Source organism: Sus scrofa, chromosome 7 (genome assembly GCF_000003025.6).
Source record: "Sus scrofa isolate TJ Tabasco breed Duroc chromosome 7, Sscrofa11.1, whole genome shotgun sequence".
NCBI lineage: Eukaryota > Metazoa > Chordata > Mammalia > Artiodactyla > Suidae > Sus > Sus scrofa.
In genome coordinates, this window is record NC_010449.5 from 21151345 (window position 1) to 21175178 (window position 23834).

A 23834-nucleotide genomic window follows, 5' to 3' on the forward strand; every position below is an offset into this window, starting at 1 on the left:
GCAGCAGCTTTTACAGCTTCTCCCACTACCAGGCAGTTCTTAGGGATGTTTCCTGTAGCTGGCAATGTCAGCAGCTGCTCCTGCAGTCCCTCCTTATGCCAGGGAGCTCTTGGGACTATTCTCTGTAGTTGTAGGGACAGGCACTGTTCCTTTGATTGGCCTCTCTAGGGAGTGCTCTCTGTAGCCCCAAGGGCAGGGTCAGCTCCCTAGTTGTTGCTAAAAAGCAGTCTCTATTGCCACAGAAGCTTGGACTGTGATCACTCCCCCCTACCCCCGTTGGTGGCTCCTATGTGCTGCTCCTGTTTTCTCTCTGCCCACCTTCTGTGCCTCTTGCATCTCCTGCAGCCAGTCATGGAATATGTGCTGCTTGTGCTTTTCCTAAAGCTAGGCACAGAATGTGCTATGCTCCCAAGATACCCTGCAGGACCACTGGCAGGAGTACTTTCAGTAGATTAAGAACTTGTGCTGTTCCCACATCATTCCACCACCCCCACCTCCCTGCCAGGCCTCTCACTTCTCTTGTGGCAGCCATGGAACATGTGCTGCTTGTGCTGTTCTCACAATCACTTGGCCTGCCCACCCACTAACTCTTCAAGCTCTTGTGGTCAGCTGCAGAATGTGTACTGCTCATGCCAGGAAAATGAGCTGCTCCCATGGTTCCCTGCTGGGCTACTGATAGGGGTGTTCTCTGTAGCTCTGCAGTTCCTGTTGTCACTCCATCCACTCAGTGTTCTCTGTAGCCCTAAGGGTGGGGGCTGCTCCCCAGCTGTTGCTAAGCAGCAGCTGCTCCTGGATGGCTCCTGAACCTGGAGCAGTCTGTGTTCTACATCCTGAGAGCATGCACAAGGAACACGGCTGTAGGGGTGGATCCCACCCCTTCCCTCCAGCACCCCCAAACAATGGTACCTGATCTTCAAGGGCATCTGGGTTTCCTCAGCTTTCACCCTCAAATGTGATCACCCTAGACTCTAATCACTTCAGACTATTTCCACCTGGCCAGCCCCATTTTTTCCCAGCTTTCTCTCTGAATCTGATCTCCAGTGCTTGAGTTTCACTTCCAGTTCTCTCCTCATACCAGTGTACAGTTGGGAAGTGCAGGGAGGTAGCTCTGCCAATTTGTGGAAGACTGTTTCCATTTCAACTGCTTCTCTTTTTTTAAGTTTTATTGAAATATAGTTAATTTGCAAGGCCATGATAATTTCTGCTATACAGCAAGTGACCCAGTCATACATATACACATATACATATCCATTCTCTCTCAGATTCTTTTCCCACATAGATTATCACAGAATACTGGGTAGGGTTCTCTGTGCTATACAGCAGGTCCTCATTGGCCAATCATTCAATATTCCTCAGTGTGCATATTCCAAACCTCCAGTCCCTCCCTTCCACTCCCCCACCTGTCCCCTTTGATAACCATAAGTTTTCAAAGTCTGTGAGTGTGTTTCTGTTCTGCAAATAACTTCATTTGTATCTTTTTTTTTTAGATTCCACATATAGGTGATATCATATGATGTTTGTATTACACTGTCTACTTCACTCAATATGATAGTTTCTAGGTCCATCCATGTTGCTCCAAATGCAATTATTTTATTCTTTTTTATAGCTGAGTAATATTCCATTGCATATATGTACCACATCTTCTTTATCCACTCCTTTGTTGATGGACATTTAGGTTGTTTCCATGTCTTGACTATTGTAAATAGTGATGCAGTGAACATTGGGGTGCATGTTATCTTTTCAAATTATGGCTTTCTCTGGATAGATGCCCAAGAGTGAAATTGCCAGATTGTATGGTAGTTCTATTTTAGTTTTTTGTGGAATCTCCATACTGTTTTACATAGTGGTTGCACCAATGTGCTTTCCCACCAACAGTGTAAGAAGGATCCCTTTTCTCCATACCCTCTCCAACATCTATTATTTGTAGGCTCTTTAATGCTGGTTGGTGTAAGGTGGTACGTCATAGTAGTTTTGATTTGCATTACTCTAATAAATAATAATGATGAGCATTTTTTTCATGTACCTACTGGCCATCTGTATATCTTCTTTGGAGAAATGTCTATTTAGAGCTTCTGCCTACTTTTTGTTTGGGTTGTTAATTTTTTTGATATTGAGTTGCAGGAGGTATTTGTATGTTTTGGAGATTAATCCCTTAACATTTGCTTGATCTGCAAATATTTTCTCCCAAGCTGTGAGTTGTATTTTTGTTTTGTTTATGGTTTCCTTTGATGTGCAAAAACTTTTAAGTTTAATTGGGTCCCATTTGTTTATTTTTGTTTTTATTGTCATTACTCTGTGAGGTGGATCTGAGAGGATATTGCTGTGGTTTGTCAGAGAGTGTTCAGCCTATGTTTTCCTCTAGGAGTTTTATGGTATCCAGTCTTACATTTAGGTCTTTAATCCATTTTGAGTTTATTTTTTGAGTATGGTGTTAGAGAATGCTCTGATTTCATTCTTTTGCGTGTAGCTGCCCAGTTTTCCCAGTACCACTTATTGAGAGACTGTCTTTTCTCCATTCTTGACTCCTTTGAAATAGATAATTGACCATAGGTCCTTGGGTTTATTTCTGGGCTTTCTATCCTGTTCCGTTGATCTATATTTCTGCTTTTATTGGAACAAGATGGCATAGTAGAAGGACATAAGCTCACCCTCTCTCATGAAAACACCAAAATTACAACTGACCACTGAACAGCCATCAGTATAATATAGTGGAAACTACGCAAAAAAAAAAAATCCTACATCCCAAGACAAAGAAGAAGCCATATCAAGAGGGTAAGAGGGGTACTTTTGTGATATAAACAATCCCCTACTCACTGAGTGGGCAAGTTGCTGACTGAAAAATAAGTATATCACAGAGGCTCTCACACAGATGCAAGACTTCTGAACCCCACATCAGATTTCCCCATCCAGGGGGTTGGGCATTTGGAGGAGGAGCCTCCAGAACATTTGGTGTTGAAGGGCAGCAGGGTATGTGCACAGGATCTCCACAGGACTGGGCAAAACAGAGACTCCACTCTTGGAGGGTACACATAGGATTCCATGTGCACTGTATCCCAGAGTAAAGCAGGGACACCATGAGAAACTGGGTCAGATCTACCTGCTGGTCTTGGAGGGTATCATGGGAAAGAAAGGGGTGGCTATGACTTGTTGTAGGGGCAAGGAATTGGAGGATTATTCATCAGCGTGAACTCCCCTGGAGGCTGCCATTTTTGGAAAAGCTGGCACCATCCATCAGGGCTGAGAAGCTCCAGGCCAAATAACAAATAGTGTAGGAACACAGCCCCACCCATCAGCAAACATACTGCCTAAAGTCCTCCTGGGCACACAGCTGTCCCTAATCATACCCTGAGACAAAGCCCCATGCACCAGTGGGACAAGACCCAGCTACACCTATCAGTGGATAGGCACCAGTCCATCCCATCAGAAATCCTGTAACAAGGCCCTGTATCAATGTCCCCCACAATTGGGCAAACACCAGAAGCAAGAGAGGCTATGACCCTCTAGCTTACAAAAAGGAGACCAGTCAAAAAACTATACAAAATGAAAAGGCAGAGGAATATAAGCCAGATGAGGGAACTAGACAAAACCCCAGAAAAAGAGCTAAGTGAACTGGAGATTAGCAGCCTCCATGAAAAAGATTTAAAATTATGATAGTGAAGATGATTCAAGGTCTTGGAAAAAAAAAACTGGAGGCAAGGATTGATAAATTAGAAGAAAAGTTGAACAAAGAAATAGAAGATTTAGATATTAAACGAGTAGAGATCCAAATTTTAATAACTAAAATTTAAAAATGTACTAGAAGGAACCAATAGCAGATTATAGGAGCCAGAAGACTGAATAAGCAAGGCAGAAGACAGACTGGTAGAAATCACTGATGTGGAAAAGAGCAAAGAAAAAAAAAAGAAAAGAAATTAGGAGAGTCTAAGAGAACTCTGGGAAAACCTTAAACACAACAACATTTGCATTATAGGGATGCCAGAAAAAGACAAAAATGCCAGATAAAATATTTGAAGAGATAGTAGCTGAAAACTTCCCTAACATGCAGAAGGAATCACTCACCCAAATACAGGAAGCACAATGGGTACCATATAAAATAAATCCAAGGAGAAACACTCCAAAACACATATTAATAAAATTGACCAAAATTAAAGACAGAAGGAAAATATTGAAAGCAGCTAGGGGAAAGCAAAAATAACATACAAGGGAACCCCAATAAGGTTGCCAGCTGATTTTTTTCAGCAGAAACTCTGTAGGCCAGAAGGGAGTGGCATGATATACTTAAAATGATGAAAGAAAAAACCTCCAACCAAGATTACTCTACCCAGCAAGGCTCTCAATCAGATTTGCAGCAGAAATCAAAAGATTTACAGACAAGCAAAAGCTAAGAGAATTCAGCACCACTAAACCAGCTTTACGACCAATACTAAGAGAACTTCTCTAGATGGAAGAGAAAAGGCCACAGTAAGAAGCAAGAAATTACAAATGAGAAGGCTCACTAGTAAAGGCAAACATATAGTAAAGTTAGGAAATCATCCATACACAAATATGATATCCTAAAATCAGCAATCATTAGAAGAGGTGGGTACAAATGCTTGATACTGGAGATGCATTTGCAATTAAGAGACCAGCAACTTAAAACAACATGAGTATGTATAATAGATTCCTATATCAAAACCTCATGGTAACCACAAACCAAAAATCTGCACTAGATACACACAAATAAGAAAAAACAATCTCTTTTTCTTCTCTCTTCTTTCTTTTGTCCTACCCTGTTCTGTGAAGTTTTTCTTGCTCTCTCAGAATCCTGGGGTCTTTTGCCAGGGTTCAGCAAATTTTCTGAGCAAATAGTTCCACATGTAGATGCATTCTTAGTGTGTTTTGGAGAGTAAGTGATTCTCATGTCTTACTACTCCACCATCTTCTCTCAAGATACTAGAACAAAATATTTTAAAATTTGTATGAAACACAAAAGTCTCCAAAAGCCAAACAGTCTTGGGAAGGAAGAACAGCTGGAATAATCATGCTCCCTGACTTTAGACCATCCTACTAATTTCTAGGAATTACTGGCAAAAATACAGAAATATAGATCAGTGGAACCAGATAGAAATCCAAGAAATAAGGCCACATACCTATGGTCAATTAATCTACAACAAAATGGGCACAAATATATAATAGAGAAAAGACAGTCTCTTTAATAAGCGGTGCTGGAAAAATTGGACAGCTACATGTAAACGAATAAAATTAGAAAATTCTCTAACACCATACACAAAAATAAATTCAAATTTAGTTATCTAAAATTAGGATGGAGTACTATAAAACTAGAAGAAAACATAGGCAGAACACTCTTTGACATAGGTCACAGCAATATTTTTTTGATCAGTCTCCTGGACTAAAAGAAACAATAGCAAAAATGAATAAATGGAATCTCAAAAACTTAAAGGTTTTCAAACAGCAAAGAAAAGCATCAACAAAACAAAAAAGACAATACTTTCTGAATGAGAGAAATGATTTTCTAATGATGTGACCTGACCAACAAGAGATTAATTTCCAAAATATACAAACAGCTTATACAACACTACATCAAAAAAAAAAAAAAAATGGGCAGAAAACCTAAATACTAAATAGGCATTTCTCCAAAGAAGACATCCAAATAACCATAGGCTCATGAAAAGATGCTCAACATCACTAATTATTAGGGAAATGAAAATCAACACTAAAAAATACTTTTTTTTTTGAGTGTGTGGCAGATGGACCGACACAATGGCTGCTAGTACTACTTAATATCACTTTCTTGATCCATAGGGGGCACCAGCAGTCTTACATGCTGTTGTTTTTGCACTATCAAAATTTTTTCATAGCCAAATGAAGCCTTGATATTACTGTGAACATATTGTTGCCCTCACGGATACCCTGAAAGTGTCTCAGAATCCCTGTGGATCTGGATACCACTGAAAATCTAGGGTATTTGTGGGGAATTGAGGGACAAAAGGTCAAGGTTGCCTTGGAAGTTTCCAACCCAGGCTCCAGGCACATGGCAGACTGTGAATTAGTATCTGTTGAACGGACTAAAGAATTCATAATTCTATAAATACTTGTGTAATGGGTAAATGTGATGGTGTGGGGAAGAATGGAAGAAAGAACACAATCTGGAGTGAAAAAAAGCACACTTTTGTGTTTGTTTGTTTCTTTTTTTGGACTTCCCATATGGCTCACAAAAAAAAAGCACACTTTGTGGAGTCAGCAAAATCCGCCTTCAGCATCTGGCTTTGCCATTTAGCAGCTGTGAATTTAATTCTACTGAGCCTCAGTTTCATCAGTAAAATGGGGGTAATGATATATAGATTTGCGGCAAAAAAATTAAATTGGACTTGAAATGGAGTGAATAGAATCATTAATAGAATTTTTGTACATAGACATGAAGAAAATGTGGAGACTTATAAAAGCAGTTTGTGAGATTTTGAGGGGAATATCTCAGTCAACATACATGGAAATGTAGATTTAAATTAAGACAGGTATGTGCAGACTGTAGACATGTTTAGAAATTATGCATTCATTCAGTTCCTATCTGGTGAGAGTCTGCTATTCCAATAGAGGACACTATGGACAGTTTAAAAAAAAAAAAAAAAGTTGATATCTCGGAGTGAATGACAATGTAGATGAATAGAAAATAAGGACAGCATCAGCCAGAGGTCAGGTGTAATTTTTCAGCGGGTAAATTAGTTTCTAGGAATGAAGCGCTTTTGAGTATCGGGATAAAAAGAAATCCAGACATTTGGAAATATCTTGGATAACCACTAACTCCGGATCAGGAAAACTGAAAAGTCCAGAAGTCTGTTTCAGGGAAAGAAATTAGATAATTCCTCTACAATCTAGCTAAAGATTAATCTTCAGTGCCTTCTTAGCGCAGTGGGCAGCGCGTCAGTCTCATAATCTGAAGGTCCTGAGTTCGAGCCTCAGAGAGGGCAGACTTGTTTTGTCCTGTTTTTCCGCCCTGTTCTTTTTCTTTGTATTTGCTGCTGCACTGACATACCTCAGGGACGTAGTTTCTTCTGCTCTGAAGTATCAAGAAGTGAGATTGTGTCAGAGCTAGAGTTTTTCTACAGTAACCGTCCCGGATACCCATCATCCATGCGCTCCCAGCTCCGCGCAATGGCTGTTTCCGGAGAAGTTTTGGGGACGCTCCGCTTTGAAGGCGGCGAAGCTTGGGAGTCCAGAGTAGTCCTGAAAAACTGGGGGGTGGGGGGGAATAAAGCTTCTAGAGCCAATATTGTTCTTCTCTACCTTCGCTGGCTGGAGGGTCCAGGCCGGATTCTCCAGCTGTGCATCTCCTCGCCCTCTTGGACCGTAACCGCAGCTTCCCAGTTGACTACAGATCAATATAGATGTAAAAAAAGTTGACTTTTTTTTTTTTTAACCTTAAATTTTTTCTTCTCGAGTCTGTGGAAGACAGGGAAATATTGGACGTTGAAATACTGAAAGTACTGTAAGTAGAATCTTGCTGATTTTCCCTCCCAGATGGTTGCACACATTTGCAGGGCTTGCGATGTCTTAACGGACACTCCAAGTATGTAGCGGGTGGAAGAAAACAATAGAAAAGAGATGAGGTATGTCGGAGCAGGCAGGGATGCTCAAAGAGGACGGAAGTCTGTGTGAAACTGGGCTGGTCATTACGGTCTCAGCGATGCGCGGTGCTTTAGGTCGGGTGGGTCTCAGTCCCCTATTATAGAAGCTGAGAGCTGTTCATTTTAATGGTGATAAGACCTCTTCGCTAATTGGATCTGGGATTTACTTGGGGATTTAACCTGGGAAATAAGAAAGACTAATGACTGGGTTCCAGAGAAGCTTTATTGCAAGGGAATATGCTGGTCTAAATTTTCCGAGTAGATTCGGACTTGGGGAGGGAATTACAAAGCACCAAAGAGTTGGGCAAAGGAATTTAGTGGAATTTATAGAAAAATGATTGCACGCAGGAAGAGGGGGAAGAAAGAGCGTGTTGGAAAGTCTGTCCCTAACCAGTTTACTCAGTTACCTGAAACCCCATCATTGCGGTCCCTGCCTCTCTATTTCAACTGTAATGCTAATCCTCAGCGGTAACGTTGGTAACCCTTCAAAATCATAAAAAGGAAACAAAGAAGCCATTCTCATTTGCCACACACACCATCTGGATAGTTCTTCCTCTTTTGTTTTAGAGGTTCCTGGAGATAGACACAGATATGCAAAAATTCACAGCAGAAAAATGCTGAGAAACAATACCGTCAGCATATATTTTTAAAATATATTTTGACAAACTCTGATTTTTTTTTTAAAGGCCACACGTGCGGCATGTGGAACTTCCCAGACCAGGAGTGGAATTGGAACTGCAGCTGCCCGCATACACCACAGCCACAGCAAGGCAGAATTCCAGTCGCATCTGCAGCCTATACCACACTCAATGGCAACGCTGAATCCTTAACCCACCGAGCAAGGTCAGGGATCGAACCCTTGTCCTCATGGTTTCTAGTAGGGTTGATTACCGCAGAGCGACTATGGAACTCCCCAAACTCTGATTTGTTTGTTTGTTTGTTTCAATTGATGTGTCCTGATCATTAGAATGTATTAAAAATAACTATACTGACTATAAGAAACTCATGTATTAAGTTTGCATGCATATTTGCTATTTAATAACTTATTAATGGTTTATTACATTTGTTGTTCCTTCTTCTTTGTTCCTCTCCCTTCCTATCTTCACTTGGCTTATTTAAACAATGTTGGTAGGTGGTCTAGTGATTACCCTATACCACCTTAACATTTCACAATATACTTAGAATCAATAAATTATTCAAGTTGAGTATAGAAACCTAACCATCACTAGGTACATTTGCTGTAACCCTTTTATGTTATGTGCATAGTACATGTAAATATAATGAAAACCCCCTGAGACAATGTAATTATTTTCACTTTCAGTCATCAAGCATACTTTAAAGAACTCAAGAGAATAACAGTCTATCATATTTACCCAGATATTTCCTAACTCTGCTGTTGTTCATTCATTCATGCTCTTCTAAGTTTCCTTCTGGAATCGCTTTTCTCGTCTCATAACTTTACTTTTTTTTCTAGCACTTCTGCTAGCAACAGATTCTCTTAGTTTACCTTCAAATTAAAGTGTATTTTTCACCTGTTTGTCTGACGTGTAATTTTACTGTATTAGTATTCTGGTCTTTCCTTTCAGCATTTAAAAAAAGTCATGCCATTTCTTTATGGTCTCTATGGTTTCTGATGAGAAATCTGAAACCTTTCTGATAGTTTCACTCTCATTTTCTTCTAGCCGCTTTCAAGAAGGTTTTTTTTTTTTTCTTTTGTTTCCAGCAGTTTAATAAAAATATGTCTGGGTGTGAATTTATTGTATTTTATCCTGTTTGAAGTTTACTGGATGTTTTGAATATTGTTTAGGTCTTTTGCCAAATCTGGAAAAGTTTCAGTCATTAATAACAACAACAACAAATGCCCTTTTCAAAGTCCTCTTGCTCCTCTTGTTTTCTGTCTCCAGTGGTGTGAATACAACCTCTTTGTTATTTTCCAGTTTGCCTCTGAGGGACCAGCCATCTCTTAAAATATGCTTTTCACTCTGTCATTTAGATTCCATAGTTACTATTGTCTCTCTCCATAGTCACTGACTTTTTCTCAGTCATTGCTATTAGGAGAATCCATTGAGGTGTTGCTTTTTATAATTTTGGTTAATGCATTTTAAGTTCTGAAATTTCAATTTGGATTTATGTATCATATTTTTTGCTAAGACTCTCTAACTTTCCATTCATCTCAGAGTTCTCACCCATAATTCTTAGAGCATTGAACAATCGATGCTTCAAAGTATTCCTCAGAGGATTCCAACATCTCTGTCATCTCAGTATTGATATCTGTTGATTTTCTTTTCCAAGTGAATTAAGATTTTTCTTCCTTCTTCATACGCTGAGTAATGCTGGATTATAACTTGGCCATTTTTTGCATCAGACTTTGCATCTTGTTAAAATCTTATCAAATCTTATGGTGAATATTGCCATTTTTGTTTTGCAGGCAATTGACTGCCTTCTGTTCAAGTTCCAAGTACTGACCAGCCTTCTGTGTTGTGGTTTTAAAGTCCCATCCATTTCCAAAGCCTTTCCATACTCTTTGCGATCTCTGGAGAGCGTGCCATCCACTGGACAGTGTGGACTTAGGCACCTAAGTTCTCAAGATCTATGTGATATTGTTTAGGATCAGAACCACTTATACACAGTCTGTGAGTGCACCCAGGAGTTCACTGGTAACTTCGCGTGTTTACTGTTCATAATGTCTTTCCTGCTATTTTCTGGTCTTGAGGCACTCGGTTTCAGTCCCTGACAAGAAAGCTGGGGGTTTTTTGACCCCGCTCTGCCACCCCCCGCTTCTCAGGATTGTGCTGATTTTGGCCAAGTTGCAGGAAGAAAAAGGAATAAAAAGAACGGGACATATCCTTTGAGGGGTCCGGTTGTTCTGAAGAAACAGAAAACAAATTACAGATTGATGGTAGCTATACATGCTGAAAGCCGGTAAAACCAGCGAAGTCCTGTCTTGTTCTTGCCCAGAGAAGGGTCCAAAGTGTCTAATTTTCTTATTTCTTTCCATAGGTTGGAAGACTTGCGCAGCTTCTCGACTGAAGGGTTAAAAGGCTGGAGAATGTGGGAATCGATCCCGCTATCGCTCACATGCTAAGCGAGCGCTCTACCACTTGAGCTAATTCCCAACCACCGACTGTCTTCACCCTCCCCCAACTTGATCAGAGTACCATCTCCACTTCGTTTGCTTTTGGTGGCTCCCCAAACTTCAGGAAATGTCAAGGCCATTAACGCAAAATCAGAATTTGGACTAAGGGCACATCCTCTCAAAGATGCTCTGAGGCAAGAGTGCGCTTGGTACCTATTCCTCCGCTAAAAGAAAGGAGGGGGAAGTTGCCGCGAATAAAGTTCGGCAGCCCAAAATTCACGTTTCAGACTTTCCGGGACAGAAGAGAGCGCTTCCTGGTTGGGAGACTCGCCCAGAACAGTTGGCTAATGCAGCAAGTGTATCTCAGGATGATTATCTGTTTTTTAAAAACAAAACAAAACTGCCAAACCATCAGAACTGGGATTATCTTTTGCTCCTTTTTAAGGGGATGTGGTGGATTGATTTTTTCCTGATGATAGGAGGCAGAAAAAGGCAAGTTGTTTCCGCCCGGTTTCGAACCGGGGACCTCTCGCGTGTTAGGCGAGCGTGATAACCACTACACTACGGAAACTCACGTTCTACCCTTTTTCCGAAATATTTATTCCATTCTTGTTGAGTCATTAAATGTTTCATATTTATGCTGTGTAAAAGAATAGCAAAAATACAAAATATTACAAGCAAGAACCATCGCAAATAAAATCCAGATCATATCAGGGAGAGGAAATGAAATAGTCATTAAGGGATGAAGATGAAGAGTAATCAGGGTGGAAGGAAAAGGTATGAAGGTAGAATTACTGTGTTCAGAAATATACTTGTTTAGTTAGAGTGGAGTGTGTGTGTGTGTGCGCGAGCGCGCACGTGTGTAAAATAGATATGGAGGGAAACAGTGATTCAAAAGCCTAGACACATGAAGATACACTGGGGAGAAAGCTGTTGTGGCTTTAAGGAAGTTTTTTTAAAAAATCCAGGCACATGGCTTTAAAATCAAAACATTTTATGAAACTTTTAAATTTTGAATGCCAAATAGGTGGGAAATGAGGCAACTAGAATTAAAAGGAAAGAAAAAGAACTTATAATATATTAAAGGATTGAGATTTGTTCTTTTAGCTCCTGAGAGGAGCAGCAGCATGAGTCTTTCTGCACCTGCAGCCCAGTGCACTGTTTGGCACAGAATACATCCTCCATAAACATCATAGAATGGATAAAGTCATAGATGGATGAGAAGGAGAATGATCTGGGAGAGGCTGTACAGGAAGGAGCTACACTTTTTGAGTTTTTGTCAAAACACTGGATGTAGAGACTCGAGGGCGAAATCTCGACGAAGACATGTAGAATATCTGAACCTGGGTGGTAGACGCAAATGATTTTGAATTAATATCTGATACATGAAAGATTAAATCTACTCATTTATATGTATTTGTTTTAATAATGAATTAATGAATGAACTGATCTGGAGAAAAAGAAATGGTGAGGCTATGCACAGGGTTAAAAGGAAAGCCTATATTTTTAATATCGGGGGAAAAAATCAGCTTTCCAATTCTGGTTTTGCACCATATAGCAATATGAACTGAGAAAAAAAATGGCCCAACTCCTATGAGCTTCAATTTTATCTGTAAATTGGGAATGCTGTTATTTGGATTAACTGCAAAACTAGATGAAACAACTTGAGTAAAATTAATAATCATTTAGTACAATTTCTAGCACATGGTGCTGAAAGAGGATTTTCATCCCTTTTCATTCTTTCCTAGCCTGAATTCCAAGTCCCCAGTGGTTGTCTTCCTTGTCTCAAAGGTTCAGAGAGGCAGCAAATGGAAAGAGGCAATCCCCTTGAAACCACCATGGAGCTTTCTCTAGCCTGCAGATGCCTCTTCCTTGAGCTCTTAAGGGGAAGCAACAGCAGTCTGATCTTCAGGAAGCAAAGTCTGAACAAGCTAACCATCAGAAATCCATTTCTGGGGTTAACTTTGGTTACAGGTATATAAGAAGTAAAACAAAACATAACTTCCCTTTCATATTTTAAAAGAAAATCAGTTGGGCAAAGCTGGAATCCTACAAATCGTAATCACGTATGTCACTGTATTGTCACTGGTCTTCCAAAGACTAAAGTATTTTCAAGATATCTAATTATCTTGAAAAGGCTCCTGCACAGTCTGAACTGTCAGCAGCACTTCAGATGTGACCTCTCTTTCCTGTCCCCAGCCCCTTCCAAGCTCACAGAATGTCAAATCTACTGAGGGTAAGAACCCTCACAAACCTCATTAGTCAAATTTTCCAGCTCCCTGTATCCTGCCGCCCTAGAAGAGGAAGAAGATGGAGGGGTGTAGCTCCATGAGGAAAGGAATTTGGGGGTTTTATTCACTCTTGAATCACTGTACCCAGAAGAGTCCACTAACAAGAATTATTCATTGCATGATTAAAAGAATAAATGATTTTACACCTCCCCTTCCTTAACTGCCATCAGGTGACTTTTAGAGGAAAAGCTTAGAAGAAACATTTCCACTGCTTCATCCATCAGATAGAGATGAAACACAAAACTCTGATTTAGCTTGTATTTTCTACTGTGATCTAAATTACCTTACCAAGGATTTTACATAAGTTACTGGAAAGTACAACAAACTTAAATCTGATTTCACCTTTCTGGGCAAATATTTGTTCATTTATCAAACGCTTATCTGGCGGCATTTAAAATTTTTACTATTTTTGGGTGTGGGAGGGGGAGGGGTTTGGTTTGTTTTTGTTTTTTAGTGCAACCTAAATGCATTTTCTTTTTAGCCACAGAGCATTAGCCTTGACCGATTGTGAGAAAATAAACCTGCCCTCTCTGAGGCTCGAACTCAGGACCTTCAGATTATGAGACTGACGCGCTGCCAACTGCGCTAAGAAGGCAGACTGGCTTTGTTTTCTGCATTTAAATTAAAATATGAAAAGTTATTTTCCAGGTATATCTATCACTTTCCAATTTTTAAAGAATATAATCAATGTTCCTTGAAGATCATTCCGTAAAAACCAGTGCTGCCTCTGATGGATTCTACATTCTGAAATGGTGGAGTCCACACCTTTCTGCTACACACCCAGCAACTGGACACTCTTGCCAGCAAAATCAGGAACAGTCATACCAGTATTTTGCTGCTCTTTTTCCCTCTTGTGTTCCAACAATCTGCCTCTTCCTTCTCTCAGAAATCTCAGTCACTCTCACACTTTCCTTTGTATCTTATGTTCAAAAGAAACATAGGGGGTGCCCAGTTAATAGTTCACTCACTGAATGAGTGAATCAGTATCCCTCAAATTTGTCTATCATCCATACTTCTGTCTTACTCTGCATTCCACTTGTATCACATGACTGCATGACTACATTCTGCCCTACAAAAACATAAATTGAATTTTTAAAAAACTCTCCCTGTCCCCCCCCCTTACAGGCATTTGTGCCATTGATTAGATTAAGAGATTTATGGAGATTATTTCATATAGTCCAATCGATTTTTGACAGCTATGTATCATAATTTGCATTTTCCAGATATGTTGGAGGCTCAGAGAAGTTAGCTAATGTTTCCAAGATCCCAGAGCTGCTAAGCAGCAAACCAGAATGGAGAAACAGATTGTTAGATTACAAACTGTGGTCTTTTTTCTCATCCAACTCAGGAGCGCTCTCTCTCTCTGTTCTCCACAGTAGCCCATTCATACACACACCAGCCCTCTAATTCCCTCCTCCTCCACCCCCCTACCCCCAGCCCCGGGTCCTGGCCTTTTGGCCACAGACCTCCAAGTCAACCCTGGCTCATCTCCTCCTTCAAACCCCGCATCCACTGAACATTATTGCCAAATAATGAACGTTACTCTCGTGAAGCTCTCTGGAATCGATCACTTCCTTTCCATCCCACTCAGTACGTATTTATTGGGGAGCTGCTCTGTGCCACACACTGAGGTTGGCTCAGTTGATTTGGAAGGAATCTGACCACTCCGATCTCTGGAGCGGAAAGGATAAATATGGACAAGGGATGATCCACTTCCGGGTCCAACCCTTTCAATCTTGCTGGTATTCACAGCTAAATCACCGTAAAACACCAGTTTTCTGCTGCACTCTGAGACTTCTTGGTTTCTTGACTTTGATGTTATCTTGCTTTTCTCCCAACTCTCTGACCCTTCTTTCTACCTCACTATGATTTAGCTTTATAAAGTCAATTTCCAATGGCGAATGGTGTTTTTTAAAATTTTTTTAACTTATTCATTTATCACTAATGAGAAATGTACGCAGTGAAGATCAGAGTTGCCCTGACTTGTTTCTTGCCCAGAGAAGGATCCAAAGTGTCTAATTTTCTTATTTCTTTCTACCTGTTGGAAGAGTTGCAGAGCTCCCCAGCTGAAAGGGTAAAAAGCTGGAGAATGTGGGTGTCGATCCCACTACCTCTCGCATGCTAAGCGAGCGCTCTACCACTTGAGCTAATTCCCCACCGCTGCTGTGGCTCTCCCCCCCCCCCCTCCAGTTTTTCAGAGGCTCGTTTCTGCTTCATGATTTGCTTTTCAAGGCAACTGGCGCTGGAGAAAATTTCAAGGTCCTTAATGTGAAACCAGGACTGGATTAAGGGCAGGTCTTCTCAAAGATGCTCTGAGACAAGAACGAGGTTGGTACCTATTCCTCTGCTAAGGAAAGAAGGAGAAAGTCGCCAAGAGAAAAAAGAAGAGACAGAGGGAACATCTGGGGAATTCGCTGTTGAAGAAGAGAAATAAACTGGAAATTAGGTACTTCTGTAGAAGAAAATGGTTGGAAGAAAACACATGTAAGAGGAAATGGGCTTTTAATTCTATTCTAGTTTTTACTCAACCTTAAACTTATCAGTTGTGACTGTTTTATAGTGGGAGTCCTAAACATCTGTGGTCCTTACATCTTTGTTATTCACTAATTAAAGAAGAGTATTCTGTCTGGGGAAAATTAAAATTACACATTATAAATAAATTGCCATTCATCAATAAATTAAAAACGTTGAATAATGCACAAATCGAGAGCAAAATTAATTGACTGATGCAGAGATTAACATTTTGGAAATGTAACGAAATGATTTTTTAATTATTAATTTGTATTTGATCTGCCTATTCCCTATCCTTACCTAACTCTCCCATCTCAAGATAGAAGTCATATTTATGCCTCAACTCCAGGCATTGAGGACTCAGTGATTTGAGCCTAAAGATCCTTATATTCTAGAGGAGAAACAGAAAATTTAAAAATAAAAACTTCATAAGACACTTTTTAAAAATAGAGTGTTGATAGGAAGGTGGCATAAGTTCATGTAATAGATTGAAGTCATGATAAGAGGCTTAGCCAGTGAGATGGTCTCAGTAGCAAACTGACACTTGATCTAGGGACTGCCGAGAAGTAGACACCTTACGAAGTCGGATTCAAAATGAGAAGATATGGTAGTCAGGAGCTGAGAGATGAAGAAAGGCCCTCTGTGGACAACTGGGAAACTTATAGCCCAGTACCAATCACCCAGAAGAGAGTCAAAATGTAAGGCATTTTCTGTCTCATTTCAAGGCTGTGTGCCTTTGACCTAATCAAATGTTGGCTTTGCTGGAGGACCACTCACTCACGGAGGCTCCAAGAATATCATCTATAGGATTCTTTGGGTCCGAAGAAGCTTAAGACCAAGTTGAAGGAGAGGGAAGTGTTTCAGGGTAAACAAGGGCTGTTCACAACTGAGCTGGGCAGAATTATGAGCCTATTTATCTTTCCTTCTCGTTTTTGTACCTCATCGGGTTTGGATCACTAATGCTGGTATATTTTCTGCAGTACCTGGTCCCTTCCCTCCCGAACCCCCACAATTTAAATCATATTTCAGGAATTCCCTTTGTGGCTCAGCAGGTTACGAACCTGACTAGTATCCACTAGGTTGTGGATTCGCTCTCTGGCCTCTCTCAGTGGGTTAAGGATCTGGCGTTGCTATGTGGCTGTGGTTTAGGTCGGCAGCTGCAGCTCCAATTCGACCCCTAGCCTGAGAACTTCCAGATGCCGCAGGTGTGGCCCTAAAAAGCAAAAGGAATTGTATAAATACATAAAATCATATTTCAGCTGCCTGTGCTAAGAGGAAAAATTCTATTTTGGATTCCACGTGTGGGAAGTAAGTACCCACCACCTGATTGTTTTGTAATTTGGGAGCTACATCTGAAGGCATTGATTTGGACTGCCAGTACAGTTATTGTGATGGATGGGATGGGACAGGTGGGTAAGGATCCGCCTTAGGAAGAACTACCCAAAGATCTTACTCCTATTCTTCTTTATGAGTTTTCTCAGAATTCTCTTGATTTTTTTTTCTTTCTTTCTTTCTTTCTTTCCTTCTTTCTTTCCTTCCTTCCTTCCTTCCTTCCTTCCTTCTTCCTTCCTTCCTTCCTTCCTTCCTTCCTTCCTTCCTTCCTTCTTTCTTTCTTTCTTTCTTTCTTTCTTTCTTTCTTTCTTTCTTTCTTTCTTTCTTTCTTTCTTCCCTTCCTTCCTTTCTTCTTTCTTCCCTCCCTTCCTTTCTTCCTTCCTTCCTTCTTTGTGACAGTCTAAGCCTTTCTGGTTCCCTCCCCAACCCAGACTACTTAGACCTCAGATCCATACAATCTTTCGCATATCGTGTCTCCATAGGTGTGCCTCAACAGCCTTCCTTGTTTCCCCAGGTCAATAGACCCCATAAATCTCAACTGCAAAATAGTGGAGAGGCTTTCTTTTCACCAAGATCTCTCTGTTCACTAAAGGGGTGAGAGGTCCAACCTTCCACTAGCTCAAAGCCATGAATGTTGAGAAGGAAAAGCCAGCACAGTCCAGACCAGATATTGTTCGAACACTCCTTCACGGCTTTTCTTTTCTTGTTTCCTTCCTTCCTTCCTTTTTTCTTTTACGTTTTCTTTCCTTGTCTATAAACCAATGACAGGAAGTATTCCTCGAAAACTGAAACTGAGCTGTGTTAGAAAAACTTTGGCACAAGGATTTCAACAATCCTGAAAGGAGAGACTAAAATGTGTCTTCAAAGTGATAACTTTGACTCGTGGAAAGATGAACATGCCGCCTCCACACTCCCTAACCCCTTTACTGCCTAACAGCACACATTTCCCTCATCTAATTATTATACATTTTTTTCATTTGTTTCTTGTCTGTTTCTTCCACTCCTCCCGACAGAGATGGGGCCCCATGAGGAAGGGAATTTGGGGGCTTTGCTAACTTTGCACCCAGAGGGGTCCACTTGTAACAACCACTGGGTAGTCATTACACGGTTAGAAAAAAAGACAAGTCTGCCCTCTCTGAGGTTCGAACTCAGGACCTTCAGATTATGAGACTGACGCGCTGCCTGCTGCGCTAAGAGGGCAGGTGGCCACATGGGTTTGCATTGAACATAAAATAGGAAACTGCATTTGCCAGGCACATCTTTTTCCAGCTTTTAAAGAATGCAATCGTTGCTACTTGAAAATCATTCCATTTAAATCATTGCTATACCTGGATGGATTCCACATTAAGAAATAGTGGAGTCCACACCTTTCCAGGATACACCCAGCAATTGGACACTCTGGCCTGCAGTAACCAAGACTTGTATTGATTTTTGCTGCTCTTTTCCCTTTTGTGTTCCAAAGATCTGCCTCTTCCCTCCCTCAGAGATCTCAGTCACTCTTACACTTTCCTTGGACTCTCCTTATGTTCAAGAGAAACTTAGGAGGTGCCCACTTAATGTTAGTTCACTGACTGAGTAAATGAAAACTCCTCAAATTTGTCTACAGTTCATACTTCTCTGTCTCACTGTACATTTCCACTTGGATCAACCTGACTGGAGACATTTCTATCTGCAAAACTGAACTTAATAATAATAAGCCACCTTGTTTGTTTCAGCATTATAATTACAGTGCTATTTATAGAGATGATTTCATATCCAATTGAATTTCAGGAACAAATGTAGATATCATAATTTGCATTTTCCAGATATGTTGGAGGCTCAGAGAAGTTAGCTAATGTTTCCAAGTCCCAGAGCTACTAAACAGCAAACCAGAATGGAGAAACAGATTGTTAGATTACAAACTGTGGTCTTTTTTCTCATCCAACTCAGGAGCGCTCTCTCTCTCTGTTCTCCACAGTAGCCCATTCATACACACACCAGCCCTCTAATTCCCTCCTCCTCCACCCCCCTACCCCCAGCCCCGGGTGCTGGCCTTTTGGCCACAGACCTCCAAGTCAACCCTGGCTCATCTCCTCCTTCAAACCCCGCATCCACTGAACATTATTGCCAAATAATGAACGTTACTCTCGTGAAGCTCTCTGGAATCGATCACTTCCTTTCCATCCCACTCAGTACGTATTTATTGGGGAGCTGCTCTGTGCCACACACTGAGGTTGGCTCAGTTGATTTGGAAGGAATCTGACCACTCCGATCTCTGGAGCGGAAAGGATAAATATGGACAAGGGATGATCCACTTCCGGGTCCAACCCTTTCAATCTTGCTGGCATTCACAGCTAAATCACCGTAAAACACCAGTTTTCTGCTGCACTCTGAGACTTCTTGGTTTCTTGACTTTGATGTTATCTTGCTTTTCTCCCAACTCTCTGACCCTTCTTTCTACCTCACTATGATTTAACTTTATGAAGTCAGTTAGAGCCAACGGTGGATGGCGTTGTTGCTTTTTTATTATTATTTTTTTAAGTTTTAGATCTATCACTAATGAGAAATGTACATAGCGAACGTCAACTCTGCTCTGTCTTAGGGTCCAAAGTGTCTAATTTTCTTATTTCTTTCTACAGATTGGAAGGTTTGCAGAGAAATGGTAAAAGCGCTGGAGAATGTGGGTGTCGATCCCACTACCTCTCGCATGCTAAGCGAGCGCTCTACCACTTGAGCTAATTCCCCTCCCATTCTCCACTTTTTTTTCCCTTCTATTTTCTAGAGGGCCATCTCTATTTCTTTATCCATTCTTTCGGGAGCCCAAACTTCAGAAAATGTCAAGACCATCAGTAGGAAATCAAGGCTAGACTAAGGCACATCCCCTCAAAAATGCTCCGAGGCAAGGGTGTAGTCGGTACCTATTCCTCATCTAAGGAAAGAAGAAAGTCGTCATGGGAAATGTCTGCCCGCAGAAGTACAGGTTTCAGATTTTCTGGAACATGTTCCAGTTGAAAGGACCCATCCGGAAGTCAGGTAATGCGGCAGGAGTATCTTAGGTTTATCACCTCTTTCTTAAACACAAAATTAAAAGAGCGAAGCAACATACGTGCGATGATTACTGCCTCCTTTTAGGGGAGGCAGTGCTCTACATTTTCCTGAATGGTAGAAGGCAAGCAAAATGGATGGTTGTTTCCGCTCGGTTTCGAACCGAGGACCTCTCGCGTGTTAGGCGAGCGTGATAACCACTACACTACGGAAACCCACACTTCAGCTCATTTCTGAGATATTTATTGGATTATTGCTGAAGTGGATCTTAAAGTTATATGTCTATGCTATATGGGAGAACAAAAAAATACAAACTAGTACGGACATTGAGGGTGTCGATGAAGAGTGAAAATAGAATGAAGGAACAGGAACGGAGGCAGGAATTCCTGTGTTCAGAAATATACCTCCTTAACTGCAATGGTTGAATGTGCCTGCGTTTGTGTATATACGTGTGCGTGTAAAATAGACATGGAAGAAAACAGTAATTGAAAAGCCGGACACATGAAGATACATTGGGGAGAAAATTGTGGAGGGTTGTGAATCTTTGAAAAAAATCCTGGCAGATGGCTTACAGAATCAAAGTAACATTTTATGACACGTCTTCAATTTTCGATGCCAAATAGGCGGGAAACAGGGAAACTTGAAGAGAAATAAATAGAAATTATAGGATATTAAGGGATTGAGGTTTATTCTTTTAGCGCCTGAGATTAAGCAGTAGCATGAGTCCTTTCACATCTTCGGCCCAGTGCACTGTCTGGTAAAGAATATCTCCTCCATAAACATCATAGAATGGATGAAGGCATAGATGAATGAGAAGAAAGAGTTGTGCAGGTATGATTTACAGTATTTACATATGCATGAAGATATTGAATGTAGAAATTTGAGGGAGAAGGATTTAAGGACACTCAGAAGTCTTGAACCTTAGGCAGAAGTGATTTTGAGTTAATGCCTGATGAATGGAAAAATGAATCCACTCATTTAAAAATATTTGTTCTATGCATGTGAAAGAAGGAAGGAACTGGTATGGAAAAAAACTGCTGATTAGACTATACTTTAGATTAAAAGAGAAGGTCACATCTTTTAAAACTAAAAAAAAATTTTCATGTCTGGTTTTGCTTCTTAGAACCATTAGATCTGAGAAAAATGATTCAACTCCTCTGAAATACAATTTCATCTTTAAAATAGGAATGATGATATTTGGATTAGCTGCTTCTGTGCTTCTCCTCACTCGTGACCAGTGATTCCCACGCATTCTACCCTCCCTACTTACGCTTTTTCCTTTGTGGTGCATGACATTGCTGTCGTTTTTGTCGGTATAGACTGGAACAACTGAACACTGAAGAAACCAAGCAGGATTCGCTGAGAATTCCGTTAATTCTCCAGAGAGCATTGACAAAAGGCAAATATTCCCAAACGGAGAAAATAGAAGAGTAATTCATGCAAAAATGGGCTAGTGTAAAAGGTATTATTAGTCAACTTGTGTCAGATTCATGTCTTCCTATCCTCCCTTATCTTCCCTCTATTCTTCTCAGACATGTGGTGATCCTCATAATACAACAGTCTCAGGTAGACTGCAAGGAGCACAGCACATTTTCCCATCCCGCAGAGATGAAAAGGAAGATACAGTCCCAAGCCAGCCCGGAGTCAAACCTGGAGTCTCCTGATCCCTTGTCAGACTCCTTATCCATTGTGCCTCTGGCCCCATTACCAGTAGCACCCTTTAAACCATTATGAATTAGTCTTTATGAGTTTTTTGCATTTTCCTACGGTCGAATTTCTGGAGGTGGCTGATGTGCTTTTCTGATGCGTCTGTTCTCTGCTTTCCCAGATGAGAGAATATAAAGATTCGCTCTCTACTTTAAAGCCTTATTATAGCAATAACCTGCCAGCCTCAGGTCCTTGACCTTGTGGTGAGAGACCTGGAAGCAGTAAATGATGGAGTTTTAGGGCTTCACTGTTGAGAACGGAAGGAAATCGGGAAACAGGGACCAGAGTAACAAACAGAATAATGGAAATACTCGCAAACATAATCAAGGTATTCATTCTTCCCCAATTTGTAATGTGTTCTTTCCTGTACTCCCGGGGTGCAGAGCATTTATCACACTGTGTTGCAAAGAGCTGTTTGCTCAGCGGTCTTCCTCACTCAATGACATATCCCTTGAGGGCCACACCCTTGTATCTGCAATGACTAATTTTACATTAAAAGTCTGCACACATGAATAGAATAAAGAGTTGAGGGAGGGGAAAAAAAATGCCTGTAAGCGTCAGGAAAACAGTTTAACTTATTGTTACAGGCAGGCATCACAAGTTTGTGATTCCATGCTATCCCAATCCAGGTATTTAAATGGAAGGGCAGTGGCGTGCCGGATACAGCATTGGTATTCTCCTTTCCGGGAATATACCTTTAAGGCTGTTGATGTGCTCAGGGGCTGAGGCTGGGTGTGTGTCTTTAAATCTAAAGCCAGGGATAGTTAGACAGTAAGGCTGGGCTGGAGCTAGTGGCTAAGAAGCAGGCCTTCTAAGTGAAGAGAATGTTGTGTGTGCTGATATAAAAGAAAAAGCTTAGTGATCCATGCAAACACCAGACTGATATTTTTAGTACCATTTCTGTGGCTGGTTTTAAATTTTCCTTAATGCCAGTGATCAGGAGGGCTTAGAATACAATGCTCACAAAATGTAACATATCTAGCCCAAAAATCCCTCCCCAGGAACAGGAAGTGTTCAGTATTAGCTCTATGACAATTCAATCAACAACACTCAACTGGCTTAAACAAAGTGGATTTATTATTGCACATAACAAATGCAGGAGGTAGAGAGGCTATAGACCTTGTTAGTTCAGCAGCTCCATGATGTCATCAGGATCCAGATTTTTTGAATCTTTATGTCTGTCATTCTCAATATATGGAGCTCATACTCTAGCTGCTTTCCCTCCAACTCTCACAATCTCAAAATAAAGCCCAGGGGAAAAAAAAATCCAAAACCAGACTTCTTTCTTCGTCTCTTATTGAGAACAACTTTCTCCTAAATGCTCTGCACTACAGTTCCTCTCACATTGGCTAGATTTGTATCATAAATTCTCACCTAAGCCAATTACTGCCAAGAATATGACCACCATGATCAATCAGATCAATCATAATTCTGCCTCTGGGGCTGCAAATGGGGTCCATCTCCTGCAAAGCCAAGACAGTAGAGAGACGCTTATGTGAATAAAATCATATTTCTGTTGGAAAGGAAGAATGGGGGCACTGGTGTTGGTGATCAGCAGTAGAATAGGCAAGCAGTATTAGCTGCTATACCCTCACCATCACTGTATTTGCGATAGAATGAAATAACTATTTTTTAGCAGTTTTGAGAGCTGAAAGCACCACTCCTTACATTATTAACTAGAGAGAGATAGATTTCCAGATCTAACCATCAGAGAAGTAATTTGACCTATAGCTTATAGTCAGTATTTGTCTTCCAAACAAGGATATTAATTTGTTCATGATTATTCACTTATACATCAGAATCGTGTGAGTTTGGCTATTAATAATGCTATACATCACAGGGTTTTCATGATTGCACAGTAAAATGACACTACAGTTTCTTAATCTGAAGTGTCAGAGACTAACATGTGTATCACAGTGTAGAACTCCGAAGTTCAAGTGGAAATAGCTTCCTCCATCAGGAATATAAGGGCAGGAGTCTTATATTCCTGACTCCAGAAATCAGTAATTCATGCTACCTAAATCTGTCTATAAAATACATAACTCTCATTGGTTCCCAGGCTTATTTTTCCAGCTTCTTTAACAAGAGTTGGTATTGTAAATTTGTTTTATCATCATAATCTCTTCATCTCCAGCAAAACAGTTTCCGTCTTAACGTTTACTCTCTATTCTTATTGTTGTTCACGTAGAAGAAATTTGATGTAGGAGAAAAAGAGCAGACGTAGAGAGACTCTGTTACTAGAATATACGAATTTGGAAACCTATTAACTTT

The 23834-nt window shown here is 40.6% G+C and overlaps 7 non-coding genes across 7 annotated transcripts; 1 reads left to right on the top strand and 6 right to left on the bottom strand.

Moving 5' to 3' along the window:
• On the top strand, nucleotides 6893–6965 carry TRNAM-CAU. The gene has a single exon. It is a non-coding gene; the product is annotated as a tRNA-Met (tRNA).
• TRNAV-AAC lies at nucleotides 11197–11269 on the bottom strand. Its single transcript has one exon. It is a non-coding gene; the product is annotated as a tRNA-Val (tRNA).
• TRNAM-CAU lies at nucleotides 13512–13584 on the bottom strand. The gene has a single exon. It is a non-coding gene; the product is annotated as a tRNA-Met (tRNA).
• Nucleotides 15073–15145, bottom strand: TRNAA-AGC. Its single transcript has one exon. It is a non-coding gene; the product is annotated as a tRNA-Ala (tRNA).
• On the bottom strand, nucleotides 17960–18032 carry TRNAM-CAU. Its single transcript has one exon. It is a non-coding gene; the product is annotated as a tRNA-Met (tRNA).
• Nucleotides 19484–19556, bottom strand: TRNAA-AGC. Its single transcript has one exon. It is a non-coding gene; the product is annotated as a tRNA-Ala (tRNA).
• On the bottom strand, nucleotides 19999–20071 carry TRNAV-AAC. The gene has a single exon. It is a non-coding gene; the product is annotated as a tRNA-Val (tRNA).